This window comes from Dipodomys merriami, unplaced genomic scaffold (assembly GCF_024711535.1).
Source record: "Dipodomys merriami isolate MVZ:Mamm:240054 unplaced genomic scaffold, mDipMer1.0.p SCAF_8, whole genome shotgun sequence".
NCBI classification, from domain to species: Eukaryota; Metazoa; Chordata; class Mammalia; order Rodentia; family Heteromyidae; genus Dipodomys; species Dipodomys merriami.
The window spans coordinates 62,280,249-62,299,330 of NW_027206401.1; the positions used below are offsets into that span (position 1 = coordinate 62,280,249).

The 19,082-nt window shown below is 42.1% G+C and overlaps 1 non-coding gene across 1 annotated transcript; it reads right to left on the bottom strand.

Moving 5' to 3' along the window:
• Positions 1–12,485: 12,485 nt before the first annotated feature.
• LOC138819577 (U6 spliceosomal RNA) lies at positions 12,486–12,589 on the bottom strand. The gene has a single exon (XR_011369499.1). It is a non-coding gene; the product is annotated as a U6 spliceosomal RNA (small nuclear RNA).
• Between the last annotated feature and the right edge of the window lie 6,493 nt (positions 12,590–19,082).

Sequence of the window (19,082 nt, forward strand, 5' to 3'; positions counted from 1 at the left end):
ACAAGATGCTTACAAAAGGACTGCAGCAGAAAATGGCTGAACTCAGAGGGCACAGGTATAAAGTTGGGGATGTTCAGTTTGTTCATAGAACCTGGTAAACACATCTTTCAAGTTGCCTCTAACAATTACACAGATGAGGAAATCCTGGCTGTGCAGTGTGAATGAAATCACTGGAGCCTCCTGGGTATGAGCAGAGAAACTGCTGCTTAGACTAGCCCAGCTGAATCTAGAATCAAGCTCCCTTCCCTATATTCCCTTCCCAGTTCCCTTTATGTGGCCCGACTTGGCCAAATAAAATGTTGTATCCTCTGGGGTAGGGGGATAGATAAATAAATAAATATATTATTATATATTATATAATGTATATATACACATATATGTATACAATATCTATCTCTCGATATAGTGTCCTCCAGGGATTCCCCCTACTCCTCCCCTGATCTAATCTGAAACAAGTAGCTGTTACCAGAAAGTCAGAATAGCTATTTCAGTTTTTGCCTCCTATGATAGAAATAAGTGGTCAGGCAAGACATAAAACAGCAGTGAAAGCTATAGGAAAGTTCATTAGGAAAAGAATATGCTTTCTCCCTGCCCCCTTTTCTCTCTTTTCTTTTTTTTTCCCTTGGTACACACCAAAGGTGTGTGTGTGTGTGTGTGTGTGTGTGTGTGTGTGTGTGTGTTGTGTGGACTAGGGTATAAACTGGGTTCTATTCCCTTAGCTTTTTTACACAAGGTTGGTATCCTGCCACTGGAGCCATATTTCCACTTCCAGCTTTTTTATTTTGTTTTGTTTTGTTTTTTTGGTGGGTCATGGGGCCTGAACTCTGGGCTTGGGCGCTGTCCCTCAGCTCTTCAGCTCAAGGCTAGCACTCTATCACTTTGAGCCACAGCGCCACTTCCGGTTTTCTGGTGGTTTATTGGACATAAGAGTCTCACAGACTTTCCTGCCCAGGCTGTCTTTCAACCACAATCCTCAGATCTCAGCCTCCTGAATAGCTAGGATGACAGGCGTGAGCTGTAAGATTCAGCTGATAGGAGGCTGCCAGATGGTCAAGGCAGAAAAGAGTTTATTGGTGGGGAGAGAGCAAACTTCTGGCTCTCAAGAGATGGAGGTGTGCAGAGAGAAAAGAGAAGAAAAAAAAGAGGAGAGGACTTGTGTTTGAGAGGGATTAGATAGGGAAAGGTGGGGAGGTTGGACCCCAGTGGATGGGGAAAGGGTCTCAGAGCCTGGAGAACCTCCTATTTTCCAAAGGAGGTGGGACGGGACGGTTCCGGAAGTGACCTCAGAGCCTGAGGTCCTTTGCTGGCTCACAGGCAGGTGATGTCAGGTAAGGCCACCTGCTATCTTTCTGGAGGAGGGAGGGGGGGGAGGGGCTGTTCTTCCACCTGCGCCCAGCTGGAACACACTTTCCAAAGGTTGCAAGCAGATCATCTCCAGGGTGAGAATGACCCTAGCTTTTGTTTCAGCACACATTTTTATTAATGTGTAAGGGGCTTGAAGAGCTCAGTCCTTCTCTAGACATAACCCACGGGGCAGTCACTCACTGTCCCGAGGCTGCGGGAGGTGGACTCAATTCTAACTTTGACACCTATGGCATGCTTTATTGGCCTAGGCCAGTGGAAGATCTATTGTTCTGGGAACGATTGCCTTTCTCCATCACTCAAAGCTAGCTGCTGCCTGTCAGGAATTTTCTATGGGATATTTTATAAGAACATCAAAAACGGAAGTCTTGTCTCCGAGGCCACTGGATGGAGATGAAGCAGCTGGCTTTGTCCTCAGCTGTGCACATCCTCTGTGATCCAGAGAAAATGCTTCCCAATAGAAACCCTGAGGCCCACACACGAGAGCACAGTGGCAACATGAAGAGAAATCATGAACGTAAGATCTATTCGAGGGCCGTCTGTGAGCGCTGCCATATTTGCTGGCCCAGCTCTAGTTAGCAGGATGAATCCACACAACCCTGACTTCTGTTTGTGCCCAATTGACTGGTATGTTGAAATAGAGCAAACATTTGCCTTACTTTCTTATAGTCAGTAGAGGTGTCAGGGGTCTAAAATTCAGACATGAGCAGGGCCATGAATGGTTCTAGAGACTTGAGAATGGAGAGAATCTGTTCTTTGTTCATAAAGGTTTTTCATAGAATTTCCTTCTTTGCAGATGTAGGGATAAAATGTCTTTTCTAGATGGCTTTACCAGAGGGTGTCCCAGCTTTGCAAGTGTGTCCTAGTGCCTGGACTTGTTCATTAACACACACATACTCTCTTTCTCTCTCTTTCTGCCAGTACCATGTCTTGAACTCAGGGCCTGGTGTTTGTTTGGCTTGTTTAATCAGCTGGCCCTTCACCCCTTGACCCATACCTATCATTTGGCATTTTGCTAGCTATCTTTTTTTTTGTTGTTGGTTGTGGGGCTTGAACTCTGGGCTTGGGCTCTTCAGCTCAAGGCCAGCACTCTACAGCTTGAGCCACAGTGCCACTTCCGGTTTTCTAGTGGTTTATTGGAGATAAGAGTCTCACAGACTTTCCTGCCTGGGCTAGCTTTGAACCATGATCCTCCTGAGTAGCTAGGATTACAGGCATGAGCCACTGGTGCCTGGCTTTCTGGGTTCAATTTTTGTGCCACGATGAATAAAGGAATGAATGTCTGAATAAAGTATGTAATAGTTGGTACATATATATGTATCTTTGTAAATATATGTGTATAAACATGTACACACATGTATAACATGTACTTATGTGTATAGATAAACTATGTATATGTATTTATATGTATAGATGTACATAGGTATGCATACACATGTATAGACATATATACTTAAATATATATGTTTATATATACACACACACATATATATACTTCATTTATTTATTATGTTCTTGTTCCATCTCAAATTGAAACGACATTTTTGACTCCAGGCCCAGACTCCACGAGTTCCCCATGTCAGGTTTGGCCCCTTGTCCCTATATGTCAAATATACCCGGTGGAGAGCAGAAAAAGGAGATTTATTTCATGGCAGTCATGGGAAGACAGCACTTCAGTGCTTTCAGCCATCTCTGAGGCACAGACATGAGCTATAGGCTTTAGTAGACAGGTAAGTGAGGCACAAGGCAAAAGGTATGTATAGCCAACAGTCCCAGGAACAAGCTGGAGCTGGGTGGTCACCTTCACTTCAGTCCTTGTCTTGTGAGGGGTCTGCAGGAAGTTGTGGGCATCGCTGGTCAGGATGAATGTTTCCTAGCTGCCTGGCCTGGGTGGGGGAGAGGGGGTGAAGGGAGGGCGGGAGGGAGGAGGGGGAAGGGGGGAAGGTTGTCCTGAGGACCATTCATTGCCCCTTTTGAGAGCAGTTCTGATCCCCAGAGAGATGTTTCTGGTCAGGGATATGTTGTCTTGAATTCCAAGATGATTGCAAACTGACTACAGAAAGAATGGCTTAGTGCAGAGAAACACAAGTACATACTTCTGTTTTTTTGAAGATGGGGGTGCTGTTTTATTGGAGATAAGAGTCCAACAGATGTTTCTGCAGCTGGGTGGTCCTAGTACTAGTGTTGACTTTGAACTGTGATCCTCAGATCTCAGCCTCCTGAAGACCTAAAATTATTGCCAAGAGTCCCCCACCCTTACTTACATGGCTCTTTCTTCTATTACTTTTTTTTAAAATGTTGGTCATGGGACTTGAACTCTGGGCTTGGGCACTGTCCCTCAGCTCTTCAGCTCAAGGCTAGTGCCCTACCACTTGAGCCACAGCTCCACTTCCGGCTTTTTCTAGTTATGTGGTGCTGAGAAATCGAACCCAGGGCCTCATGCATGTGAGGCAAGCACTCTACCACTAAGCCACCTTCCCAGCCCCAATGTCTAGTACTTTTATGTTCACTTGCTGATTCTAATTTGTGTCTGGGGCTTTCAATATTTGTTAAAAATTAATGTAATTTCCCTGTCTCATCTATCTATCCTGCCTCATGAAGGATACCCACTAAAGTTGCATGTATAACACATCATCCACATGCAAATGAAGGGCAAAGAATGGAGATTTATTAAGAAGCAGCTGGGCTGGGAAGGTGGCTCAGTGGTAGAGTGCTTGCCTTGCATGCCTGAGGCCCTGGGTTCGATTCCTCAGCACCACATAAGCAAAAAAAAAAAAAAAAAAAAAGAAAAGAAAGAAAAAAAAGCTGAAAGTGGTGCTGTGGCTCAAGTGGTAGAGCGCTAGCCTTGAGCTGAAGAGCTGAGGGACAGTGCCCAGGGCCAGAGTTCAGGCCCCACGACCTGACACCCCCTTAAAAAAAAGAAGCAGCTGTAGGAAGACGGGGTGTAGAACTTCAGGGGTACAGATACTGAACTTCAGGGGTGCAGCACTGGCTCCTGGTTAAATAAATAAGGACTGCTGGGTATGTGTGAGAAAGGTGTACAGAATCAAAATGGTCCAAAGTCCAAGCTGTAGTCTTATTGATCTTGAGCTCCATCTTTGCTCTTGGAGGAGTTCGGGAGAGACCAGTTGTCTGGGGATCGTAGGGGTGGATCTCTAGAGGTTTTGGCTGTTCCCTTTAAGATGCTAAGAAGAAGGTGTGTCTTATTTGAGGGAAAGTTACTTATCAGTGGCTTTTGTTTCCTGGAATCCAAGGTGATTGCAAAGTGACACCACAGAGAATTGCTCTGAGACAAGGGCACAAAGATGGAGGATACAAAGATGGAGGACTTTTAGTTAATTCACAAGGGCCCAGAAAAGCCTCACATATGCCTGTGTGTGTGTGTGTGTGTGTGTGTGTGTGTGTGTGTGTTTATTTTATTTTTCTGAACCAGTTGAAGTAATTTGAAGCATCCTGATATTTCAACATGCATTTCCTTCGAATAAGGAGCTGCTTCTACCATTTTCATCCCTAGGGAAACCAAATTCTCAGGGGTGGGCATGTCACTCTCTGATCCTCAAACAAACATGGAGGTTCTAGTGACTTCATCTTGGCCAGCATAGATTGAGCTGTTAGAAAAGCTAAGACAGTGCACATTTGCATAGATGGAGAAGCCTAAGACTTACAAAACCTGGCTCATGCAGGTGCTAGTGGCTCACGCCTGTAATCCTAGCTACTCAGGAGGCTGAGATCTGAGGATCACAGTTCAAAGCCAGCTTGGGAAGGGAAGTCTGTGAGACTCTTGTCTCCAATTAATCACCAGAAAACAAGAAGTGGCACTGTGGCTCAAGTGGTAGAGTGCTTGCCTTGAGCTGAAGAGCTGGGGGACAGCACCCAGGCCCAGAGTTCAAGCCCCACAACCAGAAAAAAACAAAACAAAACAAAACCCCCCAAACTGGCTCACAAAATCATCAGGAGAGCTTTAAGAATTCACTGATCTATCTTGTTCCATTCCAAACCTGTCAGAATTAGTGGAGATTAGTCCCTTGTCTACTTGTGCTTTTAAAATTCTCTGCTAGGTAGGACTTTTACTTGAGCCACTCTTTCTGCTGTTTTAATTTAATTTAATGGTGTGTGTGTGTTGATACTGGGGCTTCATTATCTCACACAGTCTTGTGCTCTCACTTAGCTCTGTCTGATTAAGGTTGGCACTCTAGGGTCTGGGAAGGTGGCTCAGTGGTAGAGTGCTTGCCTTGCATGCCTGAGGCCCTTGGTTCGATTCCTCAGCATCACATAAGCAAAAAAAAAGCCGGAAGTGGTGCTGTGGCTCAAGTGGTAGAGCGCTAGCCTTGAGCTGAGGGACAGCGCCCAGACCCAAGGTTTAGGCCCCACGATCGGACCCCCAAAAAAAGGTTGGCACTCTACCACTTGAGCCACACTTCCGCTTCCAGCTTTTTGTTGGTAAATTGGAAATACGCATCAAAGACTTTTTTTTTTGGCTAGGCTGGCTGTGAATGGTGATCCTCTGATTTCAGCCTTCTGAATAGCTAGGATGACAGACATGAGCCACCATGCCAAGCATTGAATTAACTTATAGATTAGCAGGAGAACATAACAAAGTATAGACAGAAAGCAAAAGAAAGCAAATATTATTTTTAAAAAATTCTGCTGGAGGGGAAACAAGGGAGGAGGCAACAATGCTTGATAAGAAATGTACTCATTATCTTGCCCATGTAATTGTAACCCCTCTGTATGGTATTTTCACACACACACACACACAAAGCCAAAAAAAATCTGCTGGAGGAAAATGGATGGACCTAGAACAAATCATGTTAAGTGAGGTAAACCAAGCTCAGAGAGACAAATGGGTGCATGTTTTCTCTCTTATGTGAAATCTAGATCTAAAATACAATGGAACATTATAGGCTAGGATACTATAAAGACACTTGCACATCCATGTTCATTGCTGCTCTATTCACAATAGCCACATTGTGGAAACAGCCCAGATGCCTTTCAATAGATGGGTGGATCCAAAAAATGTGGTACCTATGCACAAAGGAATTTTATACAACCATTGGAGAGAATAAGATTATGTTACTTTCAGGGAAATTGGATGGACCTAACAAAACATGTGAGCCAAGCTCAGAGACAAATGCCACATGTTTTCTCTCCTACATGGAAGCTAGATCTAAAACACAATGGGATATGATAAGTTATACAGGTCTCTAGTCATTCACACATGGTGAGACCAAAGGAGGATACTCTTAGGAGAGGAACAGAAAGGTGTAATGCCTGTGTGCACCTGATCATACAAAATAATATTTATCAAAATGAACTCCAAGAAAAGGAAACTCCAAGAAAAGAGATTTTTCTTTTTTGCTGTTTTTATTTTCTTACCTTTTTTTTTTTTTTGTCTATATGCCTTTGGGAATATAAGGGGAGGCACAGGAATAGCGGGACAAAGGGTGAACAAATGCGCTAGACACTATGTCGAAAATGAACTACACAATTTGTGGGTGGGGACCAGGGGGAAAAACTGGGAAAGAGTAAGAAAAGGGGTGGCATTTTTAAAGAAGAAATGTACTTACTATCTGACTTACGTAACTAACTCCTTTGTGTATCACCTTTATGATAACAATTAAAAATACAAAAGACACCTCCCCCTATAGAATACCCTTCTGTGAGTCCTGTGAGAGTCATGATTGCATATTATGAGCATATGATTCCTTGTATGGCTATGTATAACTTATTTTCATTTGGCATTTGGATTTTGAGTCTGATAATATGCAGTGTCTTCAGACTGGTTCAGACTAATGCTATAAAACAGATTGACCAGCAGAGGGCACTCACATGCCATCCAGCAGTGTGAGCACAAGCGGGTGTTTGATTAGTGTAGAACAGTAAAACAACCAACTCTGCTGAAAACCAAAAGCACTTCATGTTGAGAATTTCCTCTTTATATGTGAATGAATCCATGATTAAAATCAGTTTTACATCAAAATAAAACATTATCATTGGAGTCTTGAATTTTGTTTCTCTGGCATATTGCAAATTAAGTGAGGCTTTTATAATTGTATTGCAAACATGTAATACAAAAAAAATTCCTGTTGTATAAATGGGCAAGCTGTTACGTACTGGCTTGTGCCTTAATCCCTGCTACTCAGGAGGCTGAGATCTGAGAATTGAAATCAGAGCAAGCTTGAGCAAGAAAGCCTTTAAGATTTTTATCCCCAAGTAATCAGCAAAAGTCTAGAAGTGGAGCTGGGAGCTGTGTCTCAGGTGATAGAGTTCTAACTGGACTGGCTGGGGTGGTGGCATGCACCTGTAATCCTTAGGGAAGTAAGGCAGGAGAATTTAGGAGTTTGAGGCTATCTGTGACTACAAAGCCCCCCAATTTTTTTTCTTTCCTTTGTCTCAAAAGGAAAAAAAAGTTAGATATTGTACACATCTGCGGAATTATCGCAATGAAATCCCCTCAAACTATTACGGTATGGTAATGGAAAAGTAAAATTAAATTAAAAAATAACAACAGTTTTGTCACTGGTACCAGAACTTAAACTCATGCTGAGAGAAGATACAGGCAAAGATACAGAAGCACATTTTCCCTTTGGACTTTCCTGGTAAAGCGTTCGCTTTACTGCAGAGACTATTAGTTTTATAGACTGCTTTCAAAATGTGGAAAAAATATGAAAGTAAAAACATACTACTTTTCTTTTTTTTTAACATAGTACTTTTCTAGCTTTTATTATTATTATTTCTCTGTTGGTCATGAGGCTTGAACTCAGGACTTGGATACTGTCCCTGACCTCTTTCACTCTATCTCCTTGAGCGACAGCCCCACTTTCTGGAGGTTAATTGGAGATTAGAGTATCATGGACTGACTGAAACTGGATCCTCAAATCTCAGCCTCCTGAGTAGCTAGGATTACAGGTGTGAGCCACCAGCACTTAGCTGAGATGATCTGTTATTCTTGAACCTTATTATTATTATTATTATTATTTTCTAGGCACTGTTCCTTAGCCTTTTCACTCAAGGCTGGTACTCTACCACTTGAGCCACATTTCTAAATCTGAGTTTTTTTTTTTTTTTTTGGGTCCGGTTGTGTGGCCTGAACTCTGGGCCTGGGCGCTGTCCCTCAGCTCTTCAGCTCAAGGCTAGCGCTCTACCACTTGAGCCACAGTGCCACTTCTGGCTTTTTGCTTATGAGGTGCTGAGGAATCGAACCCAGGGCCTCATGCATGCAAGGCAAGCACTCTACCACTGGGCCACCTTCCCAGCCCCTAAATCTGAGTTTTTAATGGTTAATTGGGAATAAGAGTTTTATGGCTTTGAACCATGATCCTCAGATTCAACCTACTGAGAAGCTAGATTATAGACATAAATCATGAGTTCCTGAATTATCAGCATAATTATTGTTTCTTTCATACTCTCTTAGTCTTCATTTTTCCAAAGCATTTGGAGTCCCATCCCTCCCTTTGGGGTGTGTGTGTGTGTGTGTGTGTGTGTGTGTGTGTGTGTGTGTGTGTGTGTGTGTGTGTGTGTGTGTGTGTGTGTTGGTCCTGGGGCTTGAACTCAGAATCTGGGTTCTGTACCTGAGCTCTTTCATTCAATGCTAGTACTCTACCACTTGAGACACAGCTCCACTTCCAGGTTTTCAATGGTTAATTGGAGATAAGAGTTTCATGAACTTTACTGCCCAGGCTGGCTTTGAACCATGATCCTCAGATCTCAGATTCCTAACCCCATAAGATTATAGGTGTGAGCTATTAGCACCTGGCAAGAGAGATTTTTGAAGATGAATTCAATTTAGTATGCATATAATTTTCATTTCATTAGTTAATTAAACTTCGTATATCTACGTATGTCTATGTGTAGGTCGTTGGACAAATGAATTGTGAATTTTGGAGATGAGAATTTCCTTTACTTAGATGTGTATGTAACATTTGTTAGATAAGTGTGTGTTTCCAATGTATTCTGTTTATAAGGTATAAGCATGGACCCTCTGTAGTCTGTAGTCCTGTAGATATTCTTGTAGTCTGAATCAAAATCATAAATGTGATCATATTAGCTCAATGGCATCTGCTGTACGCATGAAGTCTTTCTGATGACAGCATTGCTTGCTTTGGCTCACATCCTTTCCCAGCCATTATTTGATAAATGTTGCCTATGAAAATCTGACATCAACATTGTACTCAGAAACTGACATGCATTGTACAACTACTTACAGATAATTTTTAAAACATCTGACATTTAAAAAAATACAAAAGAATTTAAACAAATCTGAAACCAATAAGGGTAAATAATGACTCATTACTTCTCTGAAGATAATCCACATTTTTAGGCTTTCTGAAGCGGGCGTGACCACAGGGTTCCTTTACCTCAAATAGCCAAAGCGTAAGATCATGCCGCAGAGCTCAGCTGACCGGAAGGAATGCAATTGGTCAGGGTGTATGCGGCTGATAGAGCTTATACTTTCAGGAATGTGATGTTTAGATTCTATCTAGAGGTGGTGAAGAGTAAACACAGTCTTTTTTTTCCCCTTCCCTCTAAGATCTTGGAATACTTCCATGCTATTTATAGTGTTGATACTTAAAGCCAGTGTGCTGGCGTATGTGTCAAGTTTGCAGGATTTTTCCCTACCAGACTGTTCAACTTAACTGGGAAAGCATGTATGGATGACAGCGTCAATACAAAAGGGAAAGGTTTTCTCTGCTTTGTTTGCATGCTTTGCTTGTCACAGAATTAACGGGCACAGAACTTGGGCTCCTCAAATAGCTTCAAGTTTTTCTTTGTTGATCTATCATTGAAATTGCAAAATCATATTGTATGAGTTGCATAGGTAAAGAGACCGAATTCTTGGTTCAGATCCTGTATTCAAATTTATGAGTCCCATACGTTTTATGAGTTATTTATTTCCTTGTAGGGTCATTCATCTAGTATATTCTCTACACAAGTCTTCATAAGGAAGTACCTAGGTCTCAGCTTTTTTTAGAACAACAACAACAACATTAATATCAAGTAAAAATGGCTGTTTTAGAGAGCTGTTTTAAGAGAAACATAAAACTAGCGGTGGAAAATGAAGATTTGGGTTCTCCCAGAGGCAGAACTAAACATAAAAGGGTAGGGGGCAGGGGATTGTGAGAAAAGCCAATTTTTCTATCAAAGTGAGTTGCTCAACAGTTCTTGATTGGGCTACCTACTTGGCTCTAGTTGATTATTCTAAGACAATATCAGCTAATAAAGTAGTAGAGGGTGTGAGTAATGAACACATCCTACTCTCTTCAAACTAGCCAATCATGAGCGGATTGTGAAACACATCTCAGCCAATTGGAGAAGAGGGGCGGGGCCTGCTGTGTTAGGGGTAGAAAGGGAGCAGCTGACCGCTCTTTACGCTTGCTTGCCAGATTTTTGGCTGGTGACACATTTCTTCTGCAAAACTAAACTTTGCCTTACTGAGTTCCTTTAGAGGTAGTGTCCTTATTCCAACAACACACCCCAACATCCTGACCCATACCTAACAGGAATGCAGGCTGATTATCTTGGGCCTAGATCCTGTGGATGCACAACATTTCTTTATGTGTGGCCAGAGCTTCATCTTCAGGCCGGATCTGTTTGCAAAGGAGTTTGGGAAATACCGGCTAGCTGGGTAATCTAGTATCCAACTATAAGCTAATCAAAAGGGAGAATATCAGTCCTATCTTTGTAGTATCTATTTTAAGCTGCAATTCAGCTTCTTGTACATCTCATCACAGAAATAGGGGCAGGATAAGGAACTGTCAATTTTTTGCTTTTGTTTTATTTTTATTTTTTTTACAGAGGGGTTACAATTACATGGGCAAGATAATGAGTACATTTCTTATGAAGCATTGTAGCCTCCTCCTTTGTTTCCCAAGGAACTGTCAATTTGTAGGTAGCCTTTTACACACATACTTCATGAACCTATTTTTGCATGTCACCCCAGATTTCTCCTTCTGACAATCATGTAGAATTGCCTAATAACATACCTGAGCTTCTCATACTTCTATAGAGTCATTTGTTTTAAGGTTTTATCAGTAAGATACTCATATTGGGGCCTGCCTAATATTATTTTTTCTTCTTTTCCACTTCCTCCTAAATAACTTGATTCATTGATTGAACAAAAAGGGAAGTGAAATAGGAATGAATGAAATCATTACTGAGAGTCCCTTACTGCCATACAGAGCGACATTATAAGCACAAGTTACTTCATTTTATTCTATTTATTTCATGCCAGTACTGGGGCTTGAACTCAGGGCCACCTGCTTTTGTGTGGCTTTTTTGTTCCAGGTTGGTGTTCTACCACTTGAGCCACAGCTCCACTTCTGGTATTTAGGTGGTTAATTGGAGATCAGAGTCTCGTGGCCTTGCCTGCTTAAGCTAGCTTGGATTCTCAGATCTCAGCTTTCTGAGGAAGTGGAACTACAGGCACCCACCACCTGGTCCTTCTACTTCTTTCTAAGGAATGAATTGGGGGGTGTAAGCAACCCCTCCCCCATACAGCCTTGCATACTTTGCTACTCTCTGAAGCACAGTTGTTCTCCAATAGTTCATTCTTAACATTTCAAACGTGCTTTAGATTTTCCCTTAGGTTGATTAATCATAAAAGCATTAGAAGCCTTTCCAGGCAAACTCCACCTGACTGCTGCTTCTTTGCTATTTCCTTTCCCCTGATCACAGGGCTTTGGTACACGTATTTGCTTATATTTTGAACAGTGGCACACAGAAGGGTTTTTGCTTAGGTTTACCCAGAATCAGCTTTAGCAACAATATACTTTGAGACACATTTGCTGCCTCTATTCATTTGCTGCTCAGTGGAATAAATAGGGTAATGAACCACTAAAATGAAGCATCGTAAGGTTTATACACCTCAGAGTAAGCCCTGCGCAGTACTGGTAAAGCATTTAATAATACTCTGAAATATTGAGACTTTAAGTTTAGGTTTGAGATACTTGAATGAGTAAGAAAAGCCCTACGTGGAAACTGATATCTAACCATTTTTGTCCCTTCAAAGATAAAAATCAAAGACGTTGTACAGTATTCAGGAGAAGCTATCAAACAGCTTTCACCTCTGTAGATCTGAAGACTCTGACAGAGCGTCTCCCAAAAGGCATCTGTTTTTTGTTTTTTAAAATACGGAACGCTTCATGAATTTGCATGTCAGCCTCGCACAGGGGCCATGCTAATCTCTGTATTGTTCCAATTTTAGTGTATGTGCTGCAGAAGCGAGCATGAAAAGCATCTTTTTTTATTTGGCATATCAACCTTGAAGGATTGAATCCTGCCTTATTCCCCAGGGTCAAGCAAAGCACCAGGTGTGTGCGCATGTGCTTGTCCAAGGGCAGGTCATTCCGACCTTGGCCCCCAAGAGGCAATGGCCCCCATACCCAGCTTCCCCCACACCCCGCTTCTACTGTGGGCCGGGCCAAGGACAGTGCCCTGGGCCTCCAAGAGACCATAGTTCCTTTTTTATTCTCTGCCCACCCCAAAATATAAACCCACTCCAAAATCCAGTCCCTTGCACAACCTCCAAACCAGCAGGAAGGTCTGTGCCCTGTTCCTCAATAAACAGTCCGCACCTGTTGAGGATTGAGTCTGGCCTGTTCCATTTCCATTCTCCTCCATTTTTCCCAACAAATCTCATTTAAAGAATTTTCAGTTCTGGTGTGGTGTCTGATGCCTGTAATCCTAGCTACTCAAAAGGCTGAGACCTGAGGATTGTGGTTCGAAGCCAGCCTGGGAAGAAAAGTCTGTGAGACCCTTATCTCCAATTAAACACTAAAAAAAAAAAAAGCCAGGAGTAGAGCTCTGACTCAAGTAGTAGAATACTAGCTTTGAGCACAAATGCTCAGGGACAGCACTCAGGTGCTAAGTTCAAGCCCCAGGCCCAGCACAAAAACAAACCAAAGCAAGAATTTCAATTTTGAAGCCAGGCTCTGGTGGCTTATGCCTGTAATCCTACCTAAGTGAGGAGGTTGAGGTCTAAGGATTGTGGTTCAAAGCCAATCCAGGCAGAAAACTATGTGAAACTCATCTCTGATTAACTAGAACTAAGCTGAAAGTGGAGGCATGGCTCAGGTGGTACAGCAGTAGCCTTACATTAAAAAAAAAAAAAAAAAACAAGCCAGAGGTGAGAGGTGTTGAGTTCAGGGGCCAGTACCAGGACTCAGTTTTGTTTTGTTTTGTTTTGTGTTTTCAGTTATGGGGCTCGAACTGAGGGCCTGGGTGATATACTAGGGCTTTTGTGCTCAGGCTAGCATTCTTCCACTTTGAGCTACAGCTGGACTTCCAGTCTTCTGGTGGTTAACTGGAGATAAGAGTCTTACAGAGTTTGCTGCCCAGGCTGGCTTTGAACCATGATCCTCAGATCTCAGCCCTCTGAGTAGCTAGGATTACAGGCTTGAGCCACCAGCGCCTGGCTCATTTTGAATAGCATTAATTACTACAGAATTACTTGACAGAATATGTCTAATGTCACACTATCAGTCTCCTTAAACCTGTTCTCTCATTCTATTTTATTTATATGAAGAAAACACTTGGAACTTTATCCTGTTGGTATGTAGCTAAAGCTCAGTATTTTAATACTGTGTATATCTGTTTTCTGACCAATGTTGTTAATTTATGTTCCAGTGCACTTGTTTTACAGATAACTAAACTTCCAAGGACACTTACACAAAGATCAGAATAGGCCAGGCACCAGTGGCTCACACCTGTAATCTCAGCTTAATCAAGAAGCTGAGATTTAAGGATCCCCATGCAAAGACACTCTGGGCAGACAAATCTAAGAGACGAGTATCTCCAGTTAACCAGCAAAAATCCAGAAGTGGAGGTGTGGCTCAAGTTGTAGAGTGCCAGCCTCCAGGATAAAAGCTAAGCAAGAGTGTGGGGCCCTGAGTTCAAGTCCCATTACTGGTGGTGGGGGGGGGAGGAAGGGGGGATGGAAGATTAGAATAGACTTTGTTGGCACACACAAGAAATATTTGGCTTAGGAAATGTATATATACACACACACACATTCCTTTAGCAAAGCTACAACTAATTAAGTCAGCAATTTTTGAAAAGAAATATTCCTGTGTTCTTATGTTCACATATTTGACAATGTTTTCAACAGCTTAGAATTATGTGTAAAAACCTAAGCAATAAAATGTGTTTTGTAAAAAAAGATGTTTATGTTAGAAACAAAGCTCATAACAAGTAACACATTTTAGGTAATGAAAGTAATTCTGAGCAATGAAGGGACGGTTCGGTGATGGGATTGGATTAGGTTGAACCTCACGCTGCCGTTGACTTCTCTGTCCCCCATTCCAGCCTCACCCCTCCCATGGTACCGGCTCTCCACCACCCTTGCTATCACCACTGGGAGAGGGGAGGTGGTGGCGATGGTGGAGGCCACCAATCTATGGTAGAATATGGGGATCATGCGTTGCCATGAACATTTAACAGTTGGAAAAATGGGTTGAGAACAACCAAATCACTTGACAAAACTTAACAAAACCATCTTGAATGTTGGGGTCAGGGCAAACTCTTCTTTCCTAAGACTCACCTTTCCTTCCTTCCTTCCTTCCTCCCTCCCTCTCTCCCTTCCTCCCTCTCTCCCTCTCTACTTCCATTCCTTCCTTTTTTCCTTCCTGTTTCCCTCCCTCCCACCCTCCCTCTTTCTCTCTCTTTCCTTCTTTCTTTCTTTCCTTCCTTCCTTCCTTCCCTCCTTCCTTCCTTCCTTCCTTCCTTCCTTCCTTCCTTCCTTCCTTCCTTCCTTCCTTCCTTCCTTCCTTCCTCTTCTTTCCATGAGGACATTTGGGCTTGAGCTCAGGTTGGCACTATCTTTTAGATTTTTCACCTAAAGCTAAAACTGTATCATTTGAGCCATAGCTTTCCTTCTGGAGTTTTGCTGGTTAATTGGAGATGAGTCTCATGAATTTATATTCCTGGGCTGGCTTTGAGCCAAGACCCTCAGATCTCAGCCTTCTGAGTAGCTAGGATTACAGGCGTGAACCACTATCCCTGGCTCCCCAAGGCTCTTTCTACCACAGACCTGTTCAAATAAGATGCCATGTTCAACTCCAGCTGAGGAAGTGCACAGTATTCTGTCTTCTTGCGCTTGGGACCAGCAGCAACAGAATGGCAGGAGCCTGTCTTTCAGTAAACTCCAACAATGAAAACACTTCCCTGTTCCATGTCTGGGAGCCCCGACAGCAATCCGTGACTCACAAGTACATGTCACTGGAGAAAGCCAGGGGGGAAAAATCAGTGCTCTAGTATTCGAAAGATGTAAGACAGCTGAAGGATAAAAAAAAAATCAGAAAACCCAGGGCCAGCACAGGAAGCAAAGTGACTTTCATTTGAAGAATTATGGGGTAATCGTTTCTTTCTCTGTTTCTATGAGTGAATCTTAAGAGGGATTAAGTGAATGGTGTTGGATTCCAGACCACAACAGATACTATTCTACTGCATTCATTGTCCAATTATCTCATCATCTGGAGACAAACATTGAAATTGTGCATAGCAACAGGTGAGGCAGGCAAAAATCTCAAATAGTCAAAAATCACCTCAAGGAGAAATGATGGTTGTGATATCTTTTCTTTGTAGTACTGGGGTTTGAACCCAGAGCCTGGTGCTTGCTAAGCAGTACAATACAGATGAATCAGGTCTCCAGTGCTATTTTTCACTGGTTATTCTTGAAACAGAGTCTCATTTCCTGTCTCGTACATGCCTGCACTGCAATCCCCCTAGTGTAGGCATTGTGTTTATTGGTGCATGCCATTGTGTCTGGCTTCCCTCCGTGGAGAGGGAGTTGGGGTGTGGGGACTTTTCTACTACTTTTAATCTGGCTTGGAACCTCACCCCTCTGATCTCACCTTCCCACATAGCTTACGCTACTGCACCTAAGTAAGATAGAGAAGGGGTCTTGAGAGCTTTTCTAACTGGGATGTCCTTGGAACTGTGATCCTCCTGTTTTCAGCCTCCCAAGTAGCTGGGATTATAGGCATCAGACAGAACCTGGCTGGAAATGACTTTTAGTGACCTTCCTCTCCTGTCATTACAACAAAACTGTCAATGTGCAAAGTAAGAAAACACAAGGATAAATAACCTTTGCAATTATGGTTTATGTAATTCAGATACATATAACATACAATATGCATATATGTATGTTTATTTAATACTTTTAATACTTAATAAATTTAATATTCTTTTATTATATGCCATTTTCAATGAACTTTCTGTGAATTTGTTTCCAATTCACAATAATTTAATTCTCTTCTGTAATGCTATTTTGTCTGTGCATGTGTTTATGTGCACACACATGTGCTTATGTGTGTGCCAGTTGTAGGTTTTTTTTGTTTATTTAAGGCTAGCACTCTCACACTTGAGCTATAGCTCCAGCTTTCTTTTCTCTTTCTCCTTTCTTTTTTTCCTTTCTTTTTTTTGGGGGGGAGGGGGGCGGGTCCGGTCGTGGCGCTTGAACTCTGGGCCTGGGCGCTGTCCCTCAGCTCTTCAGCTCAAGGCTAGCGCTCTACCACTTGAGCCACAGCGCCACTTCTGGCTTTTTTCTTTTTGCTTATGTGGTGCTGAGGAATCGAACCCAGGGCCTCATGCATGCAAGGCAAGCGCTCTACCACTGAGCCACCTTCCCAGCCCATCTTTTTTTCCTTTCTTTCTTTCTTCCTTTCTTCCTTCCTTCCTTCCTTCCTTCCTTCCTTCCTTCCTTCCTTCCTTCCTTCCTTTCTTTCTTTCTTTCTTTCTTTCTTTCTTTCTTTCTTTCTTTCTTTCTTTCTTTCTTTCTTTCTTTTTTCTTTCCTCCATCCCTTCTCCTTCCTTCCTTCCTTCCTTCCTTCCTTCCTTCCTTTCTTGAGATAAGAGTCTCACAGACTTTCCTGCCAGACGCTTGAGTAGCTAGGATTATAGGTGTGAGCCACCAGTAGTTAGCTTGTAATGCTACTTTTAATGGCTAAAAAGTCATCCATGAACTGCTAATTCTTTTATTTTATTTTTTCCATTTTCTGCCATTTACTCTTGTTATTAAAAATGGGTTCTTCTCACAAAACAAAAACAAAATAGTACATATTGGACATATACAGATACAACTCTACCTGACCACATTCACAGAAAATGACACCAGGATACACTACAAAACAGAAGGAGGTGTCATGTGCTATGTGTCCAAAGGATTCTTCTCCATATCTCATACGAGGTGAGTAATTATCATTGAACATGCTGTGTCCCAAATCAAAACACCACAGCTGGAGACATAATAGGAGCTAGAATCTTCTGAGAAGCATATTCTTATAGAGAGTTCTGTCAATGTCACAACTCTTCTTTAAAATTGCGGTTGTCTCGACATCTAGTCAGTCCTTGTCTACTTGGGCTGTAGTGTTTACAACTAATCGATCACAGTCGTAAGAGAAGACAATTAAATATGTTAAAAGCAGTAATGAATGCTGCATTACATGAACAATGTGTGTGGGAGGTATTGTTTTGAACTAGGCTTCTATATGAACCCCAACAGACTAGGCTGAAATAAAGAAGTCACCCATTGCGCTAACATTCCCGTCACTAAGCTGAGCATGGTGGTGCATACTTGTAATTTGCGGCTGAAGCAGATGGACTGATAATGTGAACCAGTCTGAGCTACACAAAGGGATCCTGTCTCAAAAAAGGAATGAATGAACAAATGAATGAATAACTAAATAAATAAAATTTAAGAAAGAAAATTCCAGTCACTCATCCGAAATTAAGCCATTTCACCTTCTGAGAAATCAAGATTGGAAATGTTGCCAAATTTCCCAAGCAGGAACATTGGTCTTGGTGAGGAAGTATCTACTGCTTTGGTCCTTACACGAAAGGTAACATGGAGTCCGGTGGAAACCACTCACTTCTGTGACTGTCTACCTCCTTGGTCTCACCTGATGAGGAAAGTAACTGAAATGATTAATTGACTGTTTGATGTTTGATTGTTGATTCTGACTCCTTTAACTGGTAATTATTTTATAGAGGTAATGTTTGTTTACAAAAATGTCTGCTTTGTAATTTTCATGTACTTTTTGTTGTCTCACCTGCATTTATGTTTATGCAAACCTGTTTTCAAAGTACTCTCTCCCTTATGTCCACGTGTGGTTGAGTTTCCTCTTGGGACTATTATTTGGTAAGCCATTTAAAAATGTGGCGGAAAGGCAAGCAGCAAGGCACCAAGTTTTCAGATGATTCCTCTTTTCAAAGCACTTTCCTGCCTCTGATTATTTGTTGCATTTCTCCTGGGAGCCCCATCATGACCTCAGTTTTAGACAAAGGAAGTAAAAAATGCAAATATTAAACACACCATGGCCTGCTCAGCTGTAAAACAAATATTAAAGTCGACATTTGTGAATGTTTCTCTCTGGAGATTTTCCTCCAGAGAGTCTGTCTTTTGTATGGATATTTCCTGCTCCCACCTTCTCCCTTGCTCTGCAAGCTGTTGCTGTCTGGCTGCCTGACTTTCTTGGTATTTTCCCTTTGATTATCAGAGAGGCATAACATAACAATATGGTGATGGATTTTGAGAACAAAAGCAAGGAAGAAGCCCTTTTTCCGGTGATTTATGAGCTAATTGCTGCAGGCAGACCTTTCCAGTTTCCTTACTTTGTTCTTGTTTATTTTTTTCTTTATTCAGGTTATACTGTACCATCTGAGACATGCTTCCATTTTTTTTTTGCTGTAGTTTGTATTTTGGATAGGGTCTTGTCCTTTTGTCT